The following is a 27359-nucleotide window of genomic DNA, read 5'->3' on the forward strand; positions in this document are numbered from 1 at the left end:
GTTGGGATTTGAGCCCAAGAACTGGGGTTCCCACGCCTAGGGTCTTAACAAACAATCCACTGTACACACAGTAAGAAAGAGCACATTTAATGTCCTTCAGACAAGTGAGAGACTTGGAGGTGGCAGGTGGCACGTCATGTTGGGAACATGAAACTTGCATGCTTTATTTTATATATTCATCTGTTTTTTAACTGTTTTATAACCATCATGTCCCTTCTGTAAGTTTTGAATCAATAAAGATATTTTAAAACAGAATTTTAAACAATCAATTAATATAAAATTTTGCCACATGACCTAAATGCAAATAGAAACAGGACATGATCAGAATCTCTCAGTGCCACTGAAGGGTAAGTGGTGAGCTGAAGTAGTACCAAACTCAATAAAACCTTTCACACGAGCCACATGGGGAGGGGGTTTCACACCTCTCTCCTAGAGGACACCAGGTAAAAATCCATGTGGCTGGCTGAGGTATCACATAGGACACATGCCCCATGGGCAGTGAGCTCCCTTTATATGTGGAGCGCTAGAGGAGGCGATAAGAAGGATTTGATAGTGAGAAGACTTTTGGCCCAATCAGTTAAGCAGGTTCAGGAGCTCAAAGTCCTGGACTTATATACACCTTATCTGGCCCAAGTGTCAAGTTACGAATGTGCTACCAGAAAGTCCCTGCTTTCTGACCTGTGATACTATAATAAAAGGTGAGTTGGGATCTAGGTTGGTGAGAATGGTGGAAGAGTCATTGATGAGAACTTGATCCCCTATTGATTTCATAAATGTAGGACACTAACATTCTGCTTCTGTTGGGCACAGGCTGTGTCAACATCATGAATTAACAGCTGTGGCTGGAGTGAGAAAAGTGGAACAAGATCAGACTGTGGGTCAGGCTCCCCAGGTTCCAACCCCAGCCCCAACTAGCTGACCCAGGGCTACACTTCTCTGGGCCTAAATTTCCCCATCTATAAAATGGGGAATAAGAGTCTACTGTAATGAGGATAAAACGAGACATGTGTGAGCAGGATCCTCAGCTCATGTTAAAGGAGGGTTAGGACTGTAATTACTCCCACCCAAACCTGCAGACCAAAGCCAGAAAACTTTGGAAACCCTTTCACCATGCTCAGTGCCCACTGTGAAACAATCTCTTGATAAATTGTTGGGCCATATGCTTCTCTCAAGTGACTTGGCCACCACTCAGGTCTGGCACCACACCCCTCTCCTCCCTCCAGTACAGGCTGCATCCCTCACTGCCCCACTTCCACCCATCCCCACCTCTTCCATCTATGCTCCTCACAGTAGCCGGAGGGAATGAAAGAGAAGGCACTCAGAATAAATCCCAAACCCTCAGCCCTGCCTACCCTCTATCTCCTTCTACAATGCTCCAGCCGCTGTGGAAACTCTCCTGCCTCAGCACCTCTGCACTTGCTGTTCCTTCTGCCAGGAAGACTCTTCCCCTAGGTCTTTCATAGAACTGACATCTTTGTGACATTCCAGTCAGCTGATTTGTCACTACCCCAGTAAAAGCTCTCCTCCAACACCAGTTATCCAGCCTCCCACAGCCCCATCCACCTTCCAGCTGGTGTGTAGAGCACCATTCTACTTTGATGATGCCACAGCATTATTCAACCCCCCTGAAATTCTTATTAATTTACTACTTTATCACCTGTGTATTTCAACCTGAACATAAACTCCAAAATGGACCTTCTCAGGCTCTGACTCCAGCATTTGGAATACATGTGATGCTCAATAAATATCTACCAAATGAATAATAAATATCTGCCAAATCAGTGGTTCTCAACCTTCTGGCCCTTTAAATACATTTCCTCATGTTGTGACCCAACCATAAAATTATTTTCATAACTATAATGTTGCTACTGTTATGAATCGTAATGTAAATATCTGATATGCAGGATGGTCTTAGGCGACCCCTGTGAAAGGGTCGTTCGACCGCTGAAGGGGTCACGACCCAAAGGTTGAGAACTGCTGGGCCAAACGAACAAGTCCATGACTGAATGAATTAAAGAATCTACACCATTCCCAGGGAATAAATGTGTCATCGGTCTCCAGAAGAAAAGAAAGCCGTTAGGGGTTATACAATATAAACAGTAACTGATCCCAAGACATTGAAGTGATGTCAAGCATGCTGGTGCTCTAAAGAATTTATGACTCAGACAACAGTAGACAGGGGTAGAGCTCACCCATGGCCAGACTACTAGTCTCTCCAGTGCAGCAGAGCTCTTCATTGTTCTTTTGTCTAGGAATGAAGTTTCAGATCAGAAAAAATTCAACTGCTCTTGCCTCAAGCACAAAGGTTTTATCCCCTGGCACCAAGCAAGTACTCTCCGGGGGGCTGAGAGGTTGAAAATACATGATCAGAAAAAGAGTCGGGGCGGGGTGGGGGAGGTGGGGGCGGAAAGAGGAAGTATCTACAGGATTGTCTCTCCCTGGTTACACTGACTGACAGACACACACAGGGCTCCACCTGGTCAAAGGTAAGGCTTGAAGCAGCTGTGCCCACACAGGTGACTCGTTCATCATTTATTCCCAAGTCCAAGATGGGGTGTGGGCAGTAGCAGAGACCAGTAAGCACAGAATGAATGAACATAAAAACAAAGGCAGCAAAAATCAGCCAATTAGAAATCACCAGCTTAATTGTTCAATACAAGTTTCTAATGCAAACAAAAGTTCAAAAGAGTCAGTATACCCTCAGGATAACTGAATAATAGATGAGGGAGGTTTCTCTCTAGAGGAATATTCCAGCTAATAAGTGCAGAGGAGGAGAGAATTACAATGTCACAATTTTTGCAAATGCCAAATGAGATCATGGGTCTACTCTAGGCCAACAATTTTCAATCTTTTTTATCTCATGGCACACCTAAATTAATTGCTAACATTCTACAAAAAATATATTGTACTTTTTACCAATCTGACAAAAAAAATAGTTATAATTCTGATTTATTCACACTGCACAGCTATTGTTGTGTTGGCTGTTGTCATTTTTATTTGACAATCTCAGGAAAAAGAGGTCAGTGCCCCTGACTAAATTGTCAGGTATTGCATGTTTTAAAATTTCTTGTGGCACACCAGTTGAAAATCATTGATCTACCAGTGGTCGGCAAACTCATTAGTCAACAGAACCAAATATCAACAGTACAACAATTGAAATTTCTTTTGAGAGCCAAATTTTTTAAACTTAAACTACATAGGTAGGTACACTGTTATTAACTTAATTAGGGTACTCCTAAGGTTTAGGAAGAGCCACACTCAAGGGGCCAAAGAGCCGCATGTGGCTCGTGAGCCACAGTTTGCTGACCACGGATCTAGGCAATGGCAATTCATAGTGTTAACACTACAGAACATCACAGAAAAAGACAATGGACTATACATATCTCCTACTGGATATACACACAAAAGCAGCAACACCCAGGAGAGAGTCTTGCCCCTTCCTCACACCAAAAAATGTGTGTCCATGGCTGGTTGCTCAGTGGTTAGAGCACTGGCCCTCCAAACACAGGGTCACAGGTTTAATTCCCAGTCAAGGACAGGTACCTCGGTTACAGGCTCAATACCTGGCCCTGGTCCCGGTGCAAACCAGAGGCAACCAATCGATGTGTCTCTCTCAAATCGATGTCTCTTTCTTTCTCTCTTTCTCTCTCTCCTCCTTGCTCCCTCCCCTCCATTGTGGAAGGAAGGAAGGAAGGAAGGAAGGAAGGAAGGAAGGAAGGAAGGAAGGAAGGAAGGAGGAGGGAGGGAGGGAGGGAGGAAGGAAGGAAGGAAGGAAGAAAGAAAAAGAGGAAAAATATCCTTGGATGAGAATTGAGAAGAAAAATTTATGTGCATATGTTTGTGTGTTCACATCTCAAACCTGAATCTGATCCATTCTCTAAATCCAAAACCCATTTACAGAAAACACAGGGACAGAAAAACATGTTACACACCACCACAGGAATACAATCAGCCAGATATAAACTGTGGGCAATCTACTGGACAAATGACATGGCTTTTCTCAACAAATAAACTATTAAAAAAAAAATGGAGGGGGAATCCATAGATTAAATGAGACTTAACAGGTATGATTAAGTCTCATTGGATCCTGACTGGAACACATTAAATCTAAAAAGATATTTATGAGAAGATCTGAAATGTTAACACTGACTGGATACTAGATGATGTCAAGCAACTATTCTTATTTTAATTATGATAATATTGTCATTAAAGAATCCTATCTTGCATAGATATTTACTGAACTATTTAGTTTAAAAATAACCCAGTGGGGGTGCATAGTGGTGGCTATGCATGTATAAAATCAGAGTGGTCATGAATTAATAAGAGCTGAAGCTACTTACTTTTTCAAAAAATGTCTGGATGCTTTAAGGACACAGGATGAACTTGTATGCATATATGCATAACCCATGGATACAGACAATAGGGTGGTGAAGGCCTGGGGCAGGGGTAGACTAGAAGGGGTCAATGGGGGAAAAAGGGAAGACATATGTACACATGTAATACTTTCAACACTAAAGATTTAAAAAGTAAAATAAAAACTACAGTGTCAAAAGAGGACATTCAGAAAACCAAGAGACATATGAAAACATGCTCAAAGTCACTAATCATCCGAGAGATGCAAATCAAAACAACAATGAGGTACCATCTCACACCTGTCAGACTGGCTATCATCGACAAATCAACAAACGACAAGTGCTGGAGAGGATGTGGGGAAAAAGGAACACTTGTGCACTGCTGGTGGGAATGCAGACTGGTGCAGCCACTATGGGAGACAGTATGGAGTTTCCTCAAAAAACTACAAATGGAACTCCCATTTGACCCTGTGATCCCACTTCTAGGAATATATCCCAAGAAACCAGAAACACCACTCAGAAAGGATATATGCACCCCTATGTTCATAGCAGCACAATTCACCATAGCTAAGATCTGGAAACAGCCTAAGTGCCCATCAGTAGACGAATGGATTAGAAAACTGTGGTACATCTACACGATGGAATACTATGCTGCTCTAAAAAGGAAGGAACTCTTACCATTTGCAACAGCATGGATGGAACTGGAGAGCATTTTGCTAAGTGAAATAAGCCAGTCAATGAAGGAAAAATACCACATGATCTCACTCATTCATGGATAATAAAGACCATTATAAACTTTTGAACAATAATAGATACAGAGGCAGAGCTGCCTCAAACAGATTGTCAAACTGCAGCGGGAAGGCCGGGGAGGGTTGGGGGGCAGGAGGTAGGGGGGTAAGAGATCAACTAAAGGACTTGTATGCATGCATATAAGCATAACCAATGGACATAAGACACTGGGGGATAGGGGAGGCTAGGGGACTGTCTAGGGCGGGGGGGAAAAATGGACACATATGTAATACCCTTTGTAATACTTTAAGCAATAAAAAAAAAAAGATAACTCTGCTAGGTAAAAAAAAAAAAAAAAGACAAAGGGTGACTCTGAGAAGATAGCTAATGATCAGATCACATCTTCTTCCTATGGCTCAATGTCGCTCTGGGTAAAGCACACAAGGCCTCACACAATCTGCCTGTCACCTCTCTGCTCTCATTTCCCACCACCCTCTCCTTCACTCACCCCTCTGGACCCGTGCTGACGACTCTGAAGACCCTCAAACAGACAAGGCATTGTCAGGGCCTTTCACTGGTCTTTATATTGCCCCAAATGCTCTTCCCCCAGATACCTCACTCCCTTCCCTCACTTCTAGTCCAATGTTATCTCACAAAAGAAGCCTTCCCTGACCACCTTGTCTAAAATAGCACCATGTGCTTGTGAACTCTCACTCCATGCATCCTCCTTTATTTTTCCCCCACACCATCTATCTCTTTCTGACTCATTATACACTCCTTGTTTACAATTTCTCTTCTCAAGGGTGGAGACACTTCTTTTGTTTTGCTCATTACTATCTTCCCAACTCCCAGAATAGTGCCTGTACAAAACAGGTGCTCAATAAATATTTGTACATCAAAGACTCAAAATGGGCATCATCTAGAGCAGTGGTTCTCAACCTTCCTAATCCCGCAACCCTTTAATGTGTTCCTCATGTTGTGGTGACCCCCAATTTCATTGTTACAAATTAAACGTAATTAAAGCATAGTGATTAATCACAAAAACAATATGTAATTATATATGTGTTTTCCGATGGTCTTAGGCGACCCCTGTGAAAGTGTCATTCGACCCCCAAAGGGGTCACAACCTACAGGTTTAGAACCGCTGATTTAGAGCAATCATGTCAAACGCAAAGGCTAGCACGGGCCAAATAAATAAGGTTTAAGTTCATGGGGGCTGCAAAAAAATAAAAGCTTCACTTTCATAGAAACATGGGTTTATTTCAATAGAGGCACGCTGAATACAAAGGGCTAAAATAAATGAGTAATCATTAACATAAAATAATAGAACATTTTAATAAAATTTAATATTTTTTCTTAAACATTAATTTACCAGACACTGAATAACTGCACAAATTAATAAGTGTAACACAAATAATCTTACTTTTCTTGTTCTCCAAAAGCAAAATGCTTCCTGTTGTGCACACCAAACAAGTCAGTACAAGACTAATGACGTGGCAATCGGCTACTAAAATATTTGCTGCTAGTATTAGTGGAGAAAAAAGGTGTGTAAGGGAAATGAATGCAACACAATTATAGTAATCAGTCATTGGCGAATGTTGTAGTTCATTATTAATAACTAGAAGCTCAGTGCACAAAATTCGTGCACAGATAGGGTCCCTAGCAGCTCCCGCCAGAGCCTTCCTTCATTTCATATCGCCCCCTGGTGGTCAGTGCATGTCATAGCGAGCGATCGAACTCCTGGTCAGTCAAACTCCCGAGGGGACACTTTGCATATTAGGCTTTTATACAGATAGATTATCTATAACAGGATATTGTAAAAATTAAGTTACACCCTCTACACTCACTAGCACCAAGGCCGTCTGTTCCATGCCATATGCACCCAGGCTGTTCAGATGAGTAGGGCTGGACTATGCAGATTGAATGGGCTGAGGGACAGGAAGCCAGAAGGTTGGAGGCTTCAGGCAGGCCCAAGAACTCGCTGGGAGACCAAGGAGAAGGTGTGTGCATGCCACCTCCCTCACAGCCACATGTTTGTGGATATGCTGACATTCTACTAAAACCCCAAATGGAGACAACCACCCATCCTTGGACAAGGTTACACTTGCACCTGATATCATAAATTCATTCATAAAATAATTTATCCCACACCCACCACATGCCAGGAACTGGTAGAGACAAGGGTAGAGACAGATTCCTGTGCTTTCATGGAGCCTACAATTAGGGGTGGGGATCGGGGGACAGATAATAAATACATGTCAAGTAGGAATAAATGCCATAAAGAAAAATAAAGCAGCCCTACCCAGTGTGGCTCAGTTGGATGGAGTATCATCCCATACACTGAAAGGCTGCAGATACAATTCCTGATCAGGGCACATACCTAGGTTGCTGGTTTGTTCCCCAGTTGGGGTAGGTATGGGAAGGCAACCAATTGATGTTTCTCTCTCACACTGATGTTTCTCTCTCTCTCTCTCTCTCTCTCTCTCTCTCTCTCTCTCTCTCTCTCTCTCACACACACACACACACACACACACACACACACACACACACACACAAATTAATAAGTATGTCCTTGGGTGAGGATTAAAAGAAAAATAAAGCGGAGTAAAGAGGTAGAGAGTGATGAAGAAGGTGCTACTTAAGGACAGAGGCCTCAATGAAAAGGTAACATGTGAGCAGAGACCTGAAGGGGGAGGGAGCTTTGGGGATACTGGGGCAAGTGTTCTAGACAGAGGGAATAGGCAGGGCAAAGGCCCTGAGGGAGGAGCAGAAAGAGACCAGTATAGCTGAAGTATAGCCAGCAGCAGTTGAGATGTCTGAGATAAGATTATACATGGGATTTGGGGGCCTGGTGGTTGGGGTGAGGGCACAGGGATAGCTGACACTGAGCACCACTCCATGGCCAGGGTGTGAACACTTTACGTATACGAGAAAGGTGAGTGGGTACTGCTCCTTTTCCCCATTTCATCAGATGAGGAAACAGGTCCAGAGAGGGAAAGGAGCTCACCTGAGACCCAGCTTGTCTGTACTAGAATGGGATGCACCATAGCACATGGCACAGAAGTTTGCATTCCACAGGAGCTCAACACTGACTCATTCCTTCTCCAGGGAGAAATATCGTACATTTCCTCCTCACTCCCTCAATACTCCACCCACCCTTTCTTCATAGTTTGGAGCAGACAGGTAAATATTTCATGAAAGAGGCAGGAGGGAAAAAAAGGAAGACAAAAAAAACCACCAGTCTAGTTCCCGAAAAGGAGAAGCAATATTAACTTTCTCTACTCTACAAGTCACTACCAAACTTAACATGACTCACCTAAAGATGTCCCGAACATAGCCCTGATCACAAAGTAGGCAGGTGACTGTAAGGGGAACTCTAGGCTCTTGTGGGTCCTGCAGGGTCTTCTCCAGGCAAAGTTCATCTACTTGAGCTCTGCAAGCTGCCTCCCCCAGCCACTTGCATGTTTGGAATGCGGAAACGGGAACCTGTCGTGCCAGCTCTTAACAGCGACTTATTCAACAGCCACAAGAACACGCCAACCACTGGAGTTCCCCAAGAGATGGCTGGCTGGTCTTTGTGAACAGACATGTTACCAGAGAGGACTGTTTTGTCAACGATCCATTGGGAGAGGGAAATAAAAGGACTCCTTACTCATAAGACACCTGGTCTGAGGCTAGCCTGTTACCTCCACTCCAGGAAATAAGCCACCTGTTCTCTAACCGAGCAAGGGCTGGATCTGTGCCCACAGTATGCACCTTGCCCTGGGCTTGTGCCTGCCCACTTCATTCACAATCTCACAATCCAAAGATGGACTTCTTTCCCTGTGCAGAGAGGGAGCTAGCTAGAAGAGGCAACAACACAACTTAATGATTAAGCATTGCTGCTGGACTCTCTGGCTAGCTCTGCAAGAACAACTGAAGGGCTGAGCCTAATAATAACCACCAAAACCCTAGAGCTTCACAGCACAAGGTATTATTCTAAGCACTTCATAGGAATTCTCTCCCCTAGTCCTCAGAGCTGCCCTCTAAGTAGGTGCTATTACAATTTCTATTTTACAGATGAGAAAGTACTGGAACAGAAAAATCACAGGCCAGAAAAAAATCACACAGCAAGAAGTGGTGAAACAACTCTTGGTTTTTAGTTCTTACCCACTGCACGAGATCTCCTCTTAAGAGAGACCAATCCTCTTCCTGGGCCTGTTTCCTTATCTATAATATGGAATGAGTGTGAGAGATCAGTAAAATCTTTATGGTGAACACTTAGCTCCAACCCACAAAAATGCTCAATAACTATCAGCTGCAATTATTAAATGCTGAACTCACATTCAATCAGGTTCAGCTGATACCTTCAAAATGGGGGTAATCATGGTCATGGATTTTTAATTCTGGACTGCTGCTCTGGCCAGTTGTTCAGTGGTCAGAGCATCAGCCCACAGACTGAAGGGTTGAGCATTCGATTTCTAGTCTAGGGTACACATCCTGGTTGCAGGTTTAATCCCCGGCCCCAGTTGGGGCACATGCAGCAGGCAGCCAATAGATGTTTTTCTCTCTGATTTTCTCTCTCTCTCTCTCTCTCTCTCTCTCTCTCTCTCTCTCTCTCTCTCTCTCTCTCTCTCTCTTCTCTCTCTCTCTCTCTTCTACTCTCTCTAAAAAGTCAATGGAGCCCAGCCTGGTTGGCTCAGTGGATGAGCAGCAACCCATGAACCAGGAGGTCATGGTTTGATTCCTGGTCAGGGCATATGCCCAAGTTATGGGCTTGATCCCCAGTGTGGGACTTGCAGGAGGCAGCCAATCAATGGTTTTCTCTCATCATTGATGTTTCTATCTCCCGCTCCCTGACATAAATATATACATACACACACACACACACACACACATATATATCCTATCTAATAATAGACAGGGTAATTAACTGTACCTCTGATATGCTTCCCATTGGCTAATCAGGGCAATATGCAAATTAACTGCCAACCAAGATGGCAGCTGGCAGCCACACAGCTGAAGCGAATATGAGGCTTGGTTGCCCCGGCGATGGAGGAAGCCAAGGTTCCCTGCCTGCCACGGCTGGGCTCTGAGCTGCACTCTAAGAAACAATGTAGCAATTATAGAAGCTAACCAAACCCCAGAAACCTGCTTTCAGCCAGCCGGGCCTCAGAGCTGGAGCTGCGACAGTGTTTCAATTATAGAAGCCAAACAAACCCAGATATCTGCTTTCAGCAGCCGAGACCTCAGAGCTGGAGCCAGGCCTCAGAGCTAAAGCTGGTTCTCAGTTCCAGTGACAGCCATAGAAGGTAAATAAATCCCAGAATAAAAAAGAACAGAAAAGAAAAAAGGAGAGGTTGGGAGCTTCAGTCACCCGCCAGCCTGAAAATGGCCCTCAGCCCCTCACCCAGACTGGCCAGGCACCCCAGTGGGGACCCCCACCCTGAAGGGGGTGCGACCGGCTGCAAACAGCCATCAGCCCCTCATCCAGGCTGGCCAGGCACCCAAGCGGGACCCCACCCAGATCCGGGACACCCTTCAGGGCAAACCAGCCAGCCCCCACCCGTGCACCAGGCCTCTGTCCTATATAGTAAAAGGGTAATATGCAAACTGACCCTAACAGCAGAACAACTGGGAATGACTGGTCACTATGACACACACTGACCACCAGGGGGCAGATGCTCAATGCAGGAGCTGCCCTCTGGTGGTCATGGGGCTCTCACATGGGGGAGCTCTGCTCAGCCACAAGTCAGGCTGATGGCTGCCAGTACAGCAGTGGTGGTGGGAGCCTCTCCTGCCTCCTCAGCAGCGCTAAGGATGTCTGACTGCAGCTTAGGTCTGCTCCCCATTGGCAAGTGGACATCCCCCGAGGGCTCCCGGGCTGCCAGAGGGATGTCTGATTGCCATCTTAGGCCCAATCCCCTGGGGAGCAGGCCTAAGCCAGCAAGTGGTCTTCCCCTGAAGGGTCCCAGACTGCGAGAGGGCACACATCCCCTGAGGGGTCCCAGACTGCGAGAGGGCACAGGCCGGGCTGAGGGACCTCCCCCGCAACGAGTGCACAAATTTTTGTGCACCGGGCCTCTAGTGTGTGTATGTATGTGTGTGTATGTGTGTGTGTGTGTGTGTGTGTGTGTGTATATATATATATATATATATATATATATATATATATATATATATATAAATCAGTGGAAACAATATCTTCGGGTGAGGACTAAAAAAATAAAATAAATTCTGGACAGCTGAACGGAAACAAATTTAGAATATTGCCACAAAAAATATATATGCATCCTTATTTTGAGTCCGACACTAAGACAGAGTGGTAAACAAAAGCCACACAGACCCTGCTCTCAGGTAGCTTATAGTAGTTTGTGAACACACTGGCACAAAACAGTGACAGAACAGCAAACAGAGTGTCTGGATGACATGCTCATTGTGGGCCAGGCACTGCAGTATTCTAAGCCCTTTACAGCTTTAATGCACTGAATCTTCTCAACAGTCTAACAGGGCAGTACCACTAGCAACTCCACCTTGGAAACAAACACTGCAAGGCTAAGTGGCTTGCCTGAGGTAACACAGGGAGCCAAATGGAGCCAGGATTTGCATCCAGGTGATCTGGCTCCAGAGCCCATGCTCCATTCCTGAGTCCCTCTGTAGTCTTACAAGGCAAAAAAACAGCTTTACACTGTATCTATAAGTAGTAGCAACAGACATCCACAGGAATGTCAGTCTGCAATATAGATGGTCACTTTCATAGGTTGTTGGGAAGGGAAAGCAGGATTATAAAATATTTAATTATTCAATTAATAAGTCATTTAGTGTATTAATAAACTGGGTTAAACTCAGAAGTAAAAATTGATAGAAGAAATATCAATAACCTATAATTTGAAGATGACACTATTCTATTGGCAGAAAGTAGCAATGATTTGAAATGACTTCTGATGAAAGCAAAAGAAGAAAGTACCAAAGCAGGACTGCAGTTGATCATCAAGAAGACAAAATATCATGATCAAAGAAGTACACAACTTTAACACAGACAATGAAGACACTGAAATTGTTAAAGATTTTGCTTATCTTGGCTCAGTCATCAATTAAAATGGAGACTGCAGCTAAGAACTCAAGAGAAGGCTGAGACTCGGAAGGGCAGCAATGAAAGAATTAGGAAAGGTCCCGAAGAGCAAAGATGTTTCATTAAAGACCAAAGTTAAGATCACATACACCCTTGTATTTCCAATTACTATACATGGATGTGAAAGTTGGACAGGAAGAAAGTGATAGGGAAAAAATTGATTCATTTGAAATAGTGTCAGAAGAGAGCTCTACGGATGCCCTGGATCACTATCACTAGAAAGATGATGGGCCCTGGAGCAAGTTCAGCCTGAAATGTCACTACAGACAAAAATGACAGAACTGAAGCTGTCCTACCTCAGGCATATCATGAGAATGCAGGGTTCTTTGGAAAAGATAATAAAGCTGGAAAAAAATAGCAACAGCAGGAAAAGAGGAAGATCAAATATGAGATAGATTCACTCATAAAAGAAGCCACAGGCATGAGTCTACAGGAGCTGAGCAGAGCTCTGAGGACAGAACTCTGTGAACATCACTCATTCACAGGGTCACCGAGAGTCAGAGCTGACTCAACTGGCACGTAACTCACACAATACAGTTGACTCTTGAACATGGGTTTGAACTGTGTGGGTCTAATTACATGTAGATTTTTTTTCTCATTCAATACTGTAAATGTATTCTCTCTCCCTTATAATTTTTGTAAGTTTCTTTTCTCTATTTTATTGTAAGTATATAGTATATAATACATATCATATACAAATATCTGTTAACCAACTGTTATTAATAAGGTCAACAGTAGACTATCAGTAAAATTTGGGGGGCAGTCAAAAGTTCTACACAGATTTTTGACTGGGGGTAGAGGGAGCGGTGTTCTAACCCTTAGTTGTTCAACTGTATGTTAATAGCAGAGGCCACATTCTTGAGCACTTCCCATGTGCCAGCTACCAGAGGTAAACACTTAACCTTTATCTTCCCCTTCATCTATACAACCATCCAATGAGGCAGTCCTCAGAGGGGAAAGCTGAACCTCTGAGAGAAACACCTTGCACAGGAATTGGTCAGGAGCAGAGAGGGGAGTGAGATCCAGGTGTATCTGAACAGAGTGAATACTCTCAAACACCACGCACACTGCCCCTCACACTGCTGCCTCGTCACTCAGTTTGGGATTACCTGAATTTTCAGACAAAAGATTGATGAGATTGGAGAGCAAAAAAGCTATATCCTGATTCAGGTAATTACAAAACAAAGTTGATAAGTATTATGACACAAAAGTGGATGGGCATTATGTTCCCACTTTCTTCCACTAATTCTGCAGCAGATCCAGTTGTTTGCCTACCCAATATCCATCCCCCTCTTCCAGTTCTTTTCCAAATAGTACTGTGATTTTATTCCTGTAGCCACTCTCCTCACAGCAGTCATGAGCTTCTGGTGAGGACAATTCCATCCCCAACCACAAAGGAAATCCTGAATGGTCCTTGCCTATGATTTGCTCAGGCATGGTCATGCATCACAGTGCTGGCTAGTGAGCTATAAGGAAAATATAGGAGGCAGAACACCTAGGAAGAGACACATAGTGAGTGAGAGATGCCCTCTTTCTGCTACTGGATTTGACGACTGGAGCTGTGGCAGTCATTTTATGGCCATGAGAGGAGTCTGAGGACACAGGCACAGGAGACACATGAAGGATGGCAGAGTGGTATAATAGAGAGAGCTTGCCTACAGGCACTGTGAAACTTAGTCAACCCTGGTGCTACCTACCTATAAGCTTCTTTGTTATATGAGTTCATAAATCTTATTTCAGACAAATTTCAGCTGGGGTTTCCTATTAGAGTAGATCAGTGGTTCTCTGAGAATTGTTCCCAGGCCCAAGAGTACCATTATCACCTAGAAAGTTGTTAGAAATACAAGTTCTTAAGCCAGATCTACTGAATCAGAAACTGGGTGAAGCCTGGCATTCTGTGTTTTAAAAAGCCATTCAGGGGATTCTTTGAGCTCAGGTTTGAGAACCACTGCAGAAGCACACAGAGATGAAGAGTTCAGAGTGAGGCCTCCGGAGTCAGACTACTTAGATCCAAATCATGTCACCACCATTTTCTTGTTCTGTGACATTGGGCAAGTTATTTAAATTTAGTTGTCTCATCTGAAAAAGAGGATTAATAAGCCCAGCCAGTGTGCCTCAGTGGTTGAGCAATGACCTATGAACCAGAAGGTTATGGTTTTATTCCCAGTCAGGACATGCCTGGGTTGCAGGTTTTCATCCCCAAAGGGGGGCATGCAGAAGGCACCCAATCAATGATTTTCTCTCATCACTATTTCTCTCTCCCTCTCCCTTCCTCTCTGAAGTCAATAAAAATACTTTAAAAAAAAAAAAAAAAGTGGGGAATGCCCTAGCCAGTTTGACTCAGTGGGTAGAGCGTTGGCCTGCGACTGAAGGGTCTCGCGTTTAATTCTGGTCAAGGGCACATGCCTGGGTTGCAGGCTTGATCCCCAGTAGGGGGGCGTACAGGAGGCAGCTAGTCAATGATTCTCACCATTGATCTTTCTATCTCCCTCTCCCTTCCTCTCTGAAATAAATAAAAATATTTTTTTAAATGGGGGTAATAAGACTGCTTATCTTATAGGGTTATAGAGAAGCTTAATTGAATCACTTCGTGGTAAGCCCTAGCGAAGTGCTAGCATATAGCAGATGTTATATAAATCACTTATGTATTGCTATTATTATTGTTTGCACCCAAAGGCATACCAACTGACACAACTTTCTGATTGAGTACACGGAAAGCTGAATCCCTATCTCCTTGAGGTTTATTTTTGCGGCCCCTGGACCCAGCCCAGTGCTCTGGGTTTCCAGAGACATATGCCTTCCTGGTCAGCATAAGGGTGTGACACATATGAGGTGGTAAAGGCGTTTCTCCCAAGTCTAGATCATCACTCCTCAGACTTCCTCCCACAGCTTGAGCTTCCACGGGCCAGCAGGTACTCCCATGGACACTCCAGGCTGGGCACTTTTCTGACTACTTTAGCTAGTTACTGATCTGCAATGCTCACAAGTTCTGCCTGAACCAAGAGAGCACCCCTGTCACACAGGTCATTCTGAATGTCGGCAAGAGTCCAAGGGTACTCTTCCCTCTGGAAGTTATCTGAGATTTCAAAACTGGTGGTAACAAGATGCAGAAAGCCAAAGAATGACTAATGCCACCCATAGGTAAGGTCCCAGTAGGAAGCAGCAGCCTCTTGTCAGGCTTAACAGCAACACTAGGTTCATGAGGCCTTAGGTGGGGCACTGGTGTCACTGACACTGTTGAACCAGTCACCGAAAGATAAGTGTAGGATGCAGAAAGGGGAGGATGTCCCCAACTCTGGCCACCAACCCTTGGGGCAAGAAAGGATTGGTAAGCTTCCTTGGGCTCCCAAAAGGGAGTTATTAGGCTGAACCTCATAAAATTACCAACATTTAACCATTTTTGACCCACAAAAAGGTAATTTTACATGGTTTAACTAACATAAGCCAGGAAATTCACTCAAATAATGTAATGTCAAGGAACTGGTCACCAGTAAAAAACTGGGATAGTGGTGTCTCTGGGGAAGGGAACTAGGTGCCTTATTTTTGTTCCTTTGGTTCCATGTATCTGTGGTCACTATTCAAAATTTAACAAATTAATCAACCCCACAATATCTTCCTATTTCTATCAGAGGAAAAAAGAAACCTATAATGAAGCCTACGTCATCTGCAAAGCTGTCACGTCTCTGTCCCCATCCCCTCCTACTCTCTCCTCCTTTACTTTGCTCCAGTAGCACAGTCCTCCTTGTGAGCTCCGATTTCTTACCAGGCCATTGGTCTTAGGGCCTTTGCACTGGCTCCTCCCTCTGCCTAGACACCCTTGCTGCTTACACAGTCTCACCTCCCTCAGGCCTATCTGTACTCAGGTCACCTTCCCAGGGAGGCTAGGGATGGCCTAAAATGTTAACACCCTCCACCTCAATATCTCATATCTCCTTTCCCTACTTCATTTCTCCCACTTAGTACTTATAACCACCTAACACAGCACACATCTTATCTTGTGTACTGTCTGAATCGCCCACTTAAATGAGAGTTCCATTCAAAGAAGCATTGTATGCCTTGCTCACTGCTATAGCCCTAGTACCTAGAAGAGTGCTCAGCTCAGTGGATACCTGTTGAATAAGTTTAAAAATCAGATGCAATGTCAGTATTCGGAGTTTGTTAACCTCAGATCCAACACATGCGCTCCAAAGTAGAAACTCTGAAAAAAATTCAAGCTGCTAAAACAGGTGACAGTGCTCCTAACATTCTCTCCACTCTGGGCTCACCTCAAGGCCCTTGAAAGAAAAAAGGACAGAACTGAACAGGGTGCCAGGGGCAAAGTCTTAGAGAAGGCCAGAGGGTCTACAGGACTTCCCCTGCTTTCCTCCAAGAACGTGATGTACAGAAACAGGGGTGGAGCTACTGCTACCATTAACCATTTCTACCGACTTGGCAAAAAACAATATGCAGAAACCCCCAAAGGTGCACTCTTTTCCTGCCCCTTCCACACAAGGGTCTCTGCCACACATTTATTTGCTGTTAATTTACAGACCCCAAAAGAACAAATGCAATAGGAGTCTTTAGTCGATGTGAAGGGGTGTGTGTGTGTATCTGTTGTAAAGAAGTTATAATTACTGGCTTGATGTGAAATTATCATCAAGTCCAAGGCACAAGCTGCATCTTGCCCCTTTCCTTCTGCTGTCAAGTGTCAGAAGGAAAGGGGCCACTTTCCCTGCCTCTCACTGCAGTGCTGGAGGCAAATCAAAAGCTGGTTTCTGGTTATGTTGTGGGGCCTTAACAAAGCCCCATCAGTGGAAGGGTCTGTGCATGTCTGTCCTGACGGTAGGATGGAAGAGGATATGAGGATCTTGTTGGAACTTGTCCTTGAAAAAAAATGTAGGAGGGGCCCCATGGTCAGGTGCTGGAGGGAAAGAGATCTTCCTGAAGAGGCTCTCAGCAAACGGACTCAGAGGGCCAATGCCACTGTGGCCGTTACTCAGAGCAATAGGGAAGCACGTGGCCAATGGAGCCTCACAGATGTCCTCAATATTATCAGATGCTACTTTACCAAAGTATTTCTGAAGCCTTGGGCCAAGTATTGACTTGTTTCACTAAGAAGAAGAAAACACACTGTTTTTTGTTTGTGATTTTTAAAAACATATTTTTATTGATTTCAGAGAGGAAAGGAGAGGGAGAAAGATAGAAACATCAATGATGGAGAATCACTGATTGGCTGCCTCCTGTACACCCCACACTGCGGATCAAGCCCGCAACCCAGAAATATGCCCTAACCAAAAATCAAACCCTGACCTCCTGGTTCATAGGTCAAGGCCCAATCACTGAGCCACGCGGGCTGGGCCACACTGTTTTTGTTGTACAAATAGACTGAGCAGAGGCAGTGAATTCCCTCACCATACACTTGGGATTGAAACATACAAATGATGAGTGAAATTTGTGGTACTTGTTTCTAATTTTTCATGATAAGCCATTCAAACACACAAAGGGGAAAGGAAGAGTATAATAAACCTCTACTGGCCATATTTAACAGTTACCAACTTATGGCCAATCTTACTTCCTCTTTATTTAACTGTACACTGTCCCCTCCACTCCTTGCCTATTCATATTATTTTGAACAAATCCCAGACATCTTAACAGTTCATAGGTATTTCAGAGGTATGTCGTAAAAGATAAGGTTGTTTTTCTTAAGGAGAACCACAGCATCATTATCATATCTAAAAAATTAACAAGAATTCCTTCATAATATCAAATATCCAGTTCATTTTTATTATTTTAAAGAAAGGGGGAAGTGCAGATTCCTGAATCATAAAAAAAGCTGGTGCCCAGAGTGGTGCTAGTCAGTATGGTCCTGCTTGCCTATCCTATTCATCCATATGTCCATCCATGGAGAGATTGCAGACTCTGGAGCCATTGGCTTGCATTTGAATTCTGGCTTAGACACTCACAACCATTGTGACATGCACTGAGTCTCAGGACCTCAGTATCCTTAGATGGGAAATGGGAATAATAACAGTATCTACCCCATGGAGTAGTTATTAAGATTAAAAGAGATATTACACAAAAAGCAGGTATAGAAGTGCCTCGTACACACCAAGAGCTCAGTGAATGCTAGTTAGTATCATTAATTCAGCCAACAGACACTTACCAAGCATCTTTTACATGCCAAGTATTGTCCAACAGTAGGAGATAGAGTGGTAAGAAGGTTAAAAACCTTGTGAATCGCAACCCGTGGACAGGGATTGGCACTCGGTCACCACCTGGGGACATAAACAGACTCAGAATCTTCCAGCACCTGCCTTGTTTGGGGAGAAGGTTCAGATTCATCCTGCCTCTGAGATGGGGAACCCTGAGCCAAGAAAGTAACTAAAAGTCTAGAACTATGACTCCCATAGAGTTGACAGAGGAAAATACTGTGTCATCCCTCTCCCCATGTCCCCATCCAGGAAAGCCTCGTTGGATCAGAGCAGAGGCAAGATTCATAAGCAGAGTAAGCCCTGCTATTGCTGAGCTCACAGGAAAATGCCATTCAGCTTTCACCGGAGGCTACAGCTGTGAGAGACAGAGTTAGCAGACAAAAAGAGAAAATAGGCTTCACACCCAAAGAAGCCATTTAGAAATAAGCTTTCAATAGGTTGGTCTCCCTCATTCTTGCTGCCCACCCTCCTCCCAGTCCCCCAAAACTATACTCTGTCCTGGGAAGTAAGACCTATTTCAAACAAAACCTAGAGCTCAACTTAAGGAGTGACCCTAGCAGTTGCTCAAGTCTAAACCAGCACCAACATAGACTCAAGGATTGATGTTAACAAACTCTGGGAATTCATTTTGCGCTGTGAGTCCTTCCTATGGTTTTCATTGAACAAAACACAAACCCCATCCCCCACAAACACCATCTAGTGCAGCGGTTCTCAACCTGTGGGTCGCGACCCCTTTGGTGGTCGAACGACCCTTTCACAGGGGTCACCTAAGACCATCGGAAAACACATATATAATTACATATTGTTTTTGTGATTAATCACTATGCTTTAATTATGTTCAATTTGTAAAAATGAAAATACATCCTGCCCTAGCTGATTTGGCTCAGTGGATAGAGCGTTGGCCTATGAACTGAAAGGTCCCAGGTTCGATTCCGGTCAAGGGCACATACCTGTGTTTCGGGCTCGATCCCCAGTAGGGGGCATGTAGGAGGCAGCCAATCAATGATTCTCTCTCATCATTGATGTTTCTATCTCTCCCTCTCCCTTCCTCTCTGAAATCAATAAAAATATAAAAAGAAAATACATCCTGCATATCAGATATTTACATTACGATTCATAACAGTAACAAAATTACAGTTATGAAGTAGCAACGAAAATAATTTTATGGTTGGGGGTCACCACAACATGAGGAACTGTATTAAAGAGTCACGGCATTAGGAAGGTTGTTGCAACACATACAACAGTATGGTCTCTGGACCGAAGTTCAAATTCTGCCTAACCTTGAGCAAGGGACTCCTCATCACCATACCTCAATTTCCCTATCTGTACAATATCTGCCACCTCAGAACACAGCACACTCCCCAAGCACTAAGAACAGTGCCAGGCTGTAAGGCACCTCTGGTGGGCAGCAGCTGTGAGGTTAGCTATATCTGCCTACAATAAATATGTTTTTCATCACTCATCTGCCCTTACTCACCAATATAAAACAGGGATGACATATTTGATCTATCATTGTGAACTACCACCCTTGATTTATGTGTGTCTCTCTCACTCCCTAAGCCCACACTGTCCAATACATGAGCAACTGAAATGTGGCCAGGGAGAAAGAAAATGTACTGAAAGTGTAAACTGCACTATGTTTTGAAGACTTCATATGGAAAAAAAGAATGTAAAGTATATCAATAATCTTTACATTGATTACATGTTGAAATGATAACCTTTTAAACTAAATAAAATACATCATTAAAATTAATTTCCGCCGAAACCGGTTTGGCTCAGTGGATAGAGCGTCGGCCTGCGGACTGAAAGGTCCCAGGTTCGATTCCGGTCAAGGGCATGTACCTGGGTTGCGGGCATATCCCCAGTAGGAGATGTGCAGGAGGCAGCTGATCGATGTTTCTCTCTCATCGATGTTTCTAACTCTCTATCTCTCTCCCTTCCTCTCTGTAAAAAATCAATAAAATATATTTTAAAAAAAATTAATTTCCTCTGTTTCTTTTGACTTTTTAAAAATGTGGCCACTATAAAATTTTAAATTATGTCTGCTTCAGTGGCTAGCACTATATTTCTAGTGGACAGCATTCCCACAATCCCAACCAGTGTCTTCTTATTCACCTTCATACTGTCAGTGTCCAGCATGGTGCCTGGCACACAGGCTAGGTAGAAAAAAATGCTTCCTACACAGCTGGATGAAAGAGGCTCTTCGTACTTATATCCTGGTCTTAAAAGTACCTGCTGCTTCACATCTAACCAGGCCTGCTCCATTCAAAATATTTAACAACCTCTAAGACCCAGGATATACCAAATCAAAATGGACCCAGTCATGGTGGCTGAAGCAAGGTCCTGGGCCACACCACCACTTGAATTGCTGGCTCTTTCCCCTGCCAGCCCAGGTTACCTTGCAAATCTCACCCAAATGGAGCATTTACCTTATTAACTCTCCTTTGACACCTGCCCTGTTTCCTGTTAACCTATGTCTGGTGCAGTAGCCAAGCAATCAACCTTGTTTTGAGGATAAGCTCTGCTGCAGGCCTTCAGTTTTGAAGCAACCAAACATTCCAACAGAAATTGACCCCTCTGTGTCTTATTGTCAGAGGAAACAACGCTCAAACCATTCCTGCTGCCACAAGTTAGGTGCTAGATATAGCCTACAGGTGTCAAACAACATGTAGAGGAAATGCTCCTTCTACTTCCTAAACTTGTCTCAGCCTATTGGAGAGGGTCTGGGAAGAGAGGGATTAGGCATGAGTGTGAAGGAGTCTGGAGTCAGCTTCCTCACTTGTAAAGCAAGATCCATATACTTACCTACTTCATTGACTCCTGAGAACAAACTGAGGAAAAGCGTGAATACTTAGAAAAATGTCTACTACAGAGTATGCATTAGGTAACGTTAGATGCTTTTCTTATCATTATTTTACAAAATTATAGTAGTACGAACTTGAAAAACAGGAATTTGCTCTTCTTCAGCCACAGTAACACTGTTTTTGCAGCAAACTCATTTCTATCTCTCTGCCTTTGCACTTGTTGCTCCCTCTGCCTGAAATGTTCCGCTCCCAGCTCTTGGTTCATTCCAGTCTCTCAGCTCATGTGCCTTCCCTGACCATCCAAGCTGAAGTAACCATCCCTTCCTCACCACAAGCTTTGCCCCATCATCCATGCTCTAGACCAGTGATGGCAAATCTATGACACGCGTGTCAGAGGTGACACGCGAACTCATTTTTTTGGTTGATTTTTCTTTGTTAAATGGCATTTAAATATATAAAATAAATATCAAAAATATAAGTCTTTGTTTTACTATGGTTGCAAATACCAAAAAATTTCTATATGTGACACGGCACCAGAGTTAATTAGTGTTTTTCAAAATGCTGACACGCCGGGCTCAAAAGGTTCACCATCACTGCTCTAGACCCTCCCCCTCTCATTTCACCCACTATACTTAAAACCATCTGAAATTACCTTATTTTGTCTCCCTCGCTAGAATATAAACCTTAGGAGAGCAAAGAGTTTGTCTGTCTTGTTCCCTGACTAGAGTTTATGCTTTTAACCACTATGCTACACTGCCTATGTACCAGGATGCTCAATGGATGTGTTTATGAAAGTAAAATCCCCCGAACAACCTAAATGTCCAGCAATAGAAGAAGGGTGGAATAAAGCATGGTCTCTCCATGGTGAGAAGAACGTGAGTCTAGCAGTTAAAAGAATGAGTCGGGTCTGTGTGTAACCTGACTAAGGGAGATGCCCTGTCAGTAATCGAAAAACTCAAGTTACAAATATATGTGACTTGACCCCACCCTCCTTTTTGGGAGTGAGAGGTAGAAGAAGCAGGCAATCAATAATGCACATATACATCCCTTTAAGCACAGAATAAGGAGAGCAAATCCACCCAAATCCCCAAGGGCAGAATGCATATCCATTTTGTTCACTACTAAATCTCCAAACCCAAACAATAAACACTTAATAAATACTTGCTGTTGGAATGAATGGCTATCCCTGAAGGAGGGAAATTAGAGTGGAGGGTGGCACCCATTATTTTCCTTATACATCTCTGTACTGTCTGACATATTATTACAATGAGCATGTATTTCTTTGCATAACTTTTTAAAAGTCAAATTCTACCCATTCTCACACACATAAATTAAGGCCATGAGCAGAGCAGTCCTAAGAAACAGGAGCAATACCAGTCTTATGGAAAGCTAAAAACAACCACTTTACCTTAAAGGAAATGACTGTTTAATTCTTTTATTAAAACACTAGAGGCCTGGTGCACAAAAATTTGTGCACTCGGGCGGGTGCCTCTGCCCAACCTGTGCCCTCTCGTACTCTGGGACCCCTCAGGGGATGTCCACCTGCTGGCTTAGGTCTGCTCCCCGGGGGATCAGGCCTAAGCTGGCAACTGACATCCCTCTGGCAGCCTGGGAGCCCTCAGGAGATGTCCACTTGCCAGCAGGGAGCAGACCTAAGCTGCAGTTGGACATCCTTAGCGCTGCTGAGGAGGCAGGAGAGGCTCCCGCTACCACCACTGTGCTGGCAGCCATCAGCCTGGCTTGTGGCTGAGCAGAGCTCCCCCTGTGGGAGCTCACTGACCACCAGGGGGCAGCTCCTGCATTGAGCGTCTGCCCCCTGGTGGTCAGTGTGTGTCATAGTGACCAGTCATTCCCAGTCATTCTGCTTTTAGGGTCAATTTGCATCATACCCTTTTATTATATAGGACAAACACATATCCTAGCTGGTTTGGCTCAGTGGATAGAGAGCATCGACCTGCGCCTACAGAGTCCTGGGTTTGATTCCAGTTAAGGGCATGTACCTGGGTTGCAGGCTCAATCTGATCTCCAACCCTGGTTGGGGCTCATGTAGGAGTCAACCAATCAATCTGTCTCTCTCACATCAATGTTTCTCTCTCTCTCTCTGTCCCTCCCCCTCCCTTCCACTCTCTCTAAAAAAATCAATGGAAAAATATGTTGAGGTGAGGGTTAACAACAAAAAAGAACAAACCAAATAAATAAGAAAATAAAATGCTTTGGCAAATTAAAAAAAAATTAATTCAGATTTTGTGAGTTAAACACATAACAAGGTTAAGCTGTTATCATAACCTGGGTCATTTTTTAAACCTCTGAAATATATCAGCAAAATCTGCTTTACAGAAAAAGGGCACCAATTACTGAACTTCTAAATTCCATTTTTTTACTTACCTAACAACTGCAATGTCTGAAAAACAAGCTCACATTTAAATCTTAAACCATTCCACAAATTGCTAACAAAAACCATGTGTTGTCCCTAATAATTAAGAACAAAAATTTTTTTAAATGTCACTGCTTTATTTCCTCAGATTAAAAAACATTTAGGTAAATTTGATGGCCATTACAAATTTAATTGAAACCACGGGTTCCCAAGAATGGGTCTCTGACAACAGGCTCAACCTAAATGGGCATCTAATAAATTCCCTTCCCAGTCTGTTTCCAGTGTGCTGCCTCCTGAAACGCTAAGTAGGGCCACCTTCCCATACAGAATATTCTAACTTGCTGACAAGGTATGACTTTTTAGAAAGAAATGAACAATTCAGACAAGCTTTGCCAGGCTAAAATTGTAGAAGTGGGTCCCCTGAAAGCAAAGCCTTGACACCACACCTGTTGCCATTGCAGTCTGGCCAAATCTATATTGTCTTCTCTGTTCCTCACTAATACAATGTTGCACATACATTAATCCTTGGTAACTTCAAAGAAACAACTCAACTTAATCGGAAAAGGCCACCAGTGGCCCAGGAGGACTTTCAGTGTTCATGAGATGGGAAACCAAGGTTGGCCAAAGAAATGATGTTTCCTGGAAATGGCATCTCAATCCTTCTTGCCAATCAATTAGACCTGGGAAGGCTGGGAGAGAAGAGCAACTTCCAAGTTTCTGGCTTGGGCAATTGGGTCAATGTTGGCCCATTTGCCAAGATGGTGACTACTGGTTCTGGGAGAAGAGGTTTAGACTGAACATGTTGAGTTCATAGTACCCAAGGGACAAGTCACCAGGGGACATCAAGGAAACACAGGCATCAAGGAGCTCAGTGGGCTAGTATAATTTTGAAACAAAGTGCTGACAGAACTGGGATGGTCATAAAACACTGGAATGAATGTGCTGACTTCGGGGGAAGAGTATATGAATGAGCAAGAGGCTGTTGATAGCAGGTCAGCACCATCTTTTCTCAGGTCCTTATACTGCAGTATGTTCCACAATTTAACCTTTAGTGAACAAAAATGGGGGGGAGGGGGGCAATAACCTTGTCTCTGCTCTGCCCAATGAAGCAGCAACAAAGGTCTATCAAGAAAAACAAGATAGCCAGTTTGTCTCAGTGGATAGAGCCTCTGCCTGCGGACTGAAGGGTCCCAGGTTCAATTCAGGTCAAGAGCAGGTACCTTGGTTGTGGGCACATACCCAGTAGGGGGTGTGCAGGAGGCATCTGATCGATGTTTCTCTCTCATGGATGTTTCTAACTCTCTATCCCGCTCCCTTCCTCTCTGCAAAAAATCAATAAAATGTATGTTTTAAAAAGAAAAACAAGATACATTCAGTGCTTACTATGCACCTGGCCCGGTGCTTAACACTAAACATTAATTATCTCCTGAGATCATCAAAACAAGGCTGGCTCAAAAGTCCTATGACTGCCACTTCACAGATGGGATACTGAGGCTGGAAGTGAATGTGTGGAGGAGCTCAGGGCTGTCATGTCACAGCCCACAGTCAGGCAGCCTCTGGACCAGATGGAGAACGCTGAAGAAAAACAATTATTCTACATAAGAGCTGTTACTTAGTGAGAGAATACAACCTCAGCAAATCCTTACAACCCTCTGAAGCTGATATAACAAATGAGGAACATGAGGCTGCAGGACAGGAAGTAAACTAGACCAGTTGTGAATCTATCCCAATGGGGAGACCAAGGCTATAGCCAGAGCCCAAACCTCAAAGTGTCTCTGGGGCACTGGAAAAACGCTGAATAAAAGGGACCATTTAGTGAACGCTATGTGCCAGGTGCTGCTCTACGCACTTTACACATGGTATTCACATTGCATCCTCAAAACAACTTTATGAGGTGACTATTAAAATCCCCATTTTATAGATCGGAAAACCAAGGCACACATTGGTGGAGTCAGTTCACAAGGTCGCACTGCTGGTAAATGGAAGAGCCTAAATGTGAATTAGGGTCTCTCTGCCTCCCAAACCAAAGCTCTTAACAAAATAATTTCAGCCAACTCTGCATTGACTGCTAACTACGGACTCCGCTTTTCACACGCACACCCTCAACTAATCCTATGCGGTTGCTAACACCTTCACCCCATTTCTCCAGGGCTAACAATAGCGCAAACACGTAATAAGTGCCCTCTGTGTGCCAAACGCTTTACTCGCCAGATCTCAACATCTCAAAAGAATTCCCAGCGAAGGGCAGATCCTCTTCTCCCCCCATTTTACCGAAAGGGGAAACTGAGGTTCGGCACGGTTTCCCTAGATCGCAGCTCCGGGGAGTGGCAAAGCCAGGACGCGAACCCACTGCACCCCGACTCCCACTTCATGCTCTTCCGCACAGCGCCAGGTAGCACCTCTAGAAAGTTCAGCCATGCGGATACGAGCCCTTCCAGGTCCGGAGGACGCGAGTCCTGTCGCCGCCGCCCCAAAAACTGGTGCCCACACCCGGCCGGCCGCCAGCCCTCAGAGCACTCCCGCTCGCGCTCCAATAGACACCGATTCCCCGCCATCCTTAAGTGAGGCCGCCCCTACTCCTAGAGCCACGTACCTGTGCGTCCGGCTGCCCGCTTCGCGGGCCCCACGACCCCGGCGTCCGACCCCGCACCGTCCGCTAGAGACGCCGCCAGCTTCGGTGGCCCGAGTGACTTCCAGGCTGCCCACTTCCAAGCCGCTTCGCGCGGAGCCTCCTGGGAACTGTAGTTTCGCCCTAGGCGGCAGCAAACTGAAAAACGCCTGGCGCGCAGGTGCCGCGGGAGCGTAGGCGCAGCACCGCGTCGCCTTCTGGGAATGGTAGTCCACCTGTCGCCTACCCGCCGCGCCAACCTTCAGAGCACTTCCGCAGCCCCTAGCGGAGTGAGGGATAGAGGCATATCTTCTGCAGATTCCAACCCGGCTGCCACGCTCCTCACTTCGCGAGGGAGGTTTTTCCCTTTCTTCCAGCCCCGTCCGCCTCCTTCCTTTCCGCGGACCTTCTCCCTCCCTCTCCGCTAGGCGCGAGGTACTTACGCCGAGGACGCGTGCCTGGGGAAAGGCGGGGACAGCACAGCGCTAGACTCCCAAAGGAGTGGAGCGGCGGTGAAGGACATCTGTGCGTGTTCGCCCGCCAACTCCGGTCTAAATTACCGCGGGCCCCGCGGGAAGGACTTTTTTTGCCTTTTGAGAGCGAGTGCGCGCGCGCGGTATCTCGCGCCGGGCTTTTTACTGACGGCTGAGGGCCAGTGCGCAAGCGTGCTCACTCCCCTGGCCGGGTCAGTTCGCCGGGCGCGAGGTGGGAAGGCTAACCGCTGTGTCCACCCTTGTCCTCCCAAGGCATTCCCCAAGGTCGGTCCTCAGGCGCTCCTTCTACGTCTGGTCCTTCACCTAGGAGCTACTAGGTGTGCCGCTTCACACGCCATAGCCGTCCCTTATTACGAGCCCTGTCGCAGGTAATAGGCGCGGCCCGAACTTGAAGAGGCAGACACTGCCTCCCCGGCCATCCGGAGGGCCGGTATGCCCGAACGTGTAGAGAGGGACTCAAGTGTGGTCGCCTTTCCCCCGTTTAGGCAGCTCCAGAGCTTTGCCTTCGAGGGGAGCCTCAGGAACACCACCCAGAGGTCTGCCCGGAGGCCTTGTTATGTACCGTCCATTTGTTGAAAATACATTCGGAGAGAGACTAGTATTTGTTGAGTACCTATGGCCTGTGAAATTTCCTCTAAATTTAGTACACTTGCTCACGTAATCAATATCTGGACCCTTTAAAAAAAAAGGGGGGGT

At 44.8% G+C, this 27359-nt stretch overlaps 1 protein-coding gene across 11 annotated transcripts in view; it reads right to left on the bottom strand.

Moving 5' to 3' along the window:
• The window catches only part of SIPA1L3 (signal induced proliferation associated 1 like 3), a 312053-nt gene extending 285263 nt beyond the window's left edge, over positions 1–26790 (bottom strand). For 10 of the 11 annotated variants that reach the window (XM_059666685.1, XM_059666686.1, XM_059666687.1 and 7 more), the window contains exon 1: positions 26155–26790. The gene's annotated coding sequence lies outside the window, so the exon portion shown is untranslated. The remainder of the gene's footprint in view (positions 1–26154) is intronic. The other variant, XM_059666689.1, reaches the window with a different exon arrangement.
• Positions 26791–27359: the final 569 nt, after the last annotated feature.

Source organism: Myotis daubentonii, chromosome 15 (genome assembly GCF_963259705.1).
Source record: "Myotis daubentonii chromosome 15, mMyoDau2.1, whole genome shotgun sequence".
NCBI classification, from domain to species: domain Eukaryota; kingdom Metazoa; phylum Chordata; class Mammalia; order Chiroptera; family Vespertilionidae; genus Myotis; species Myotis daubentonii.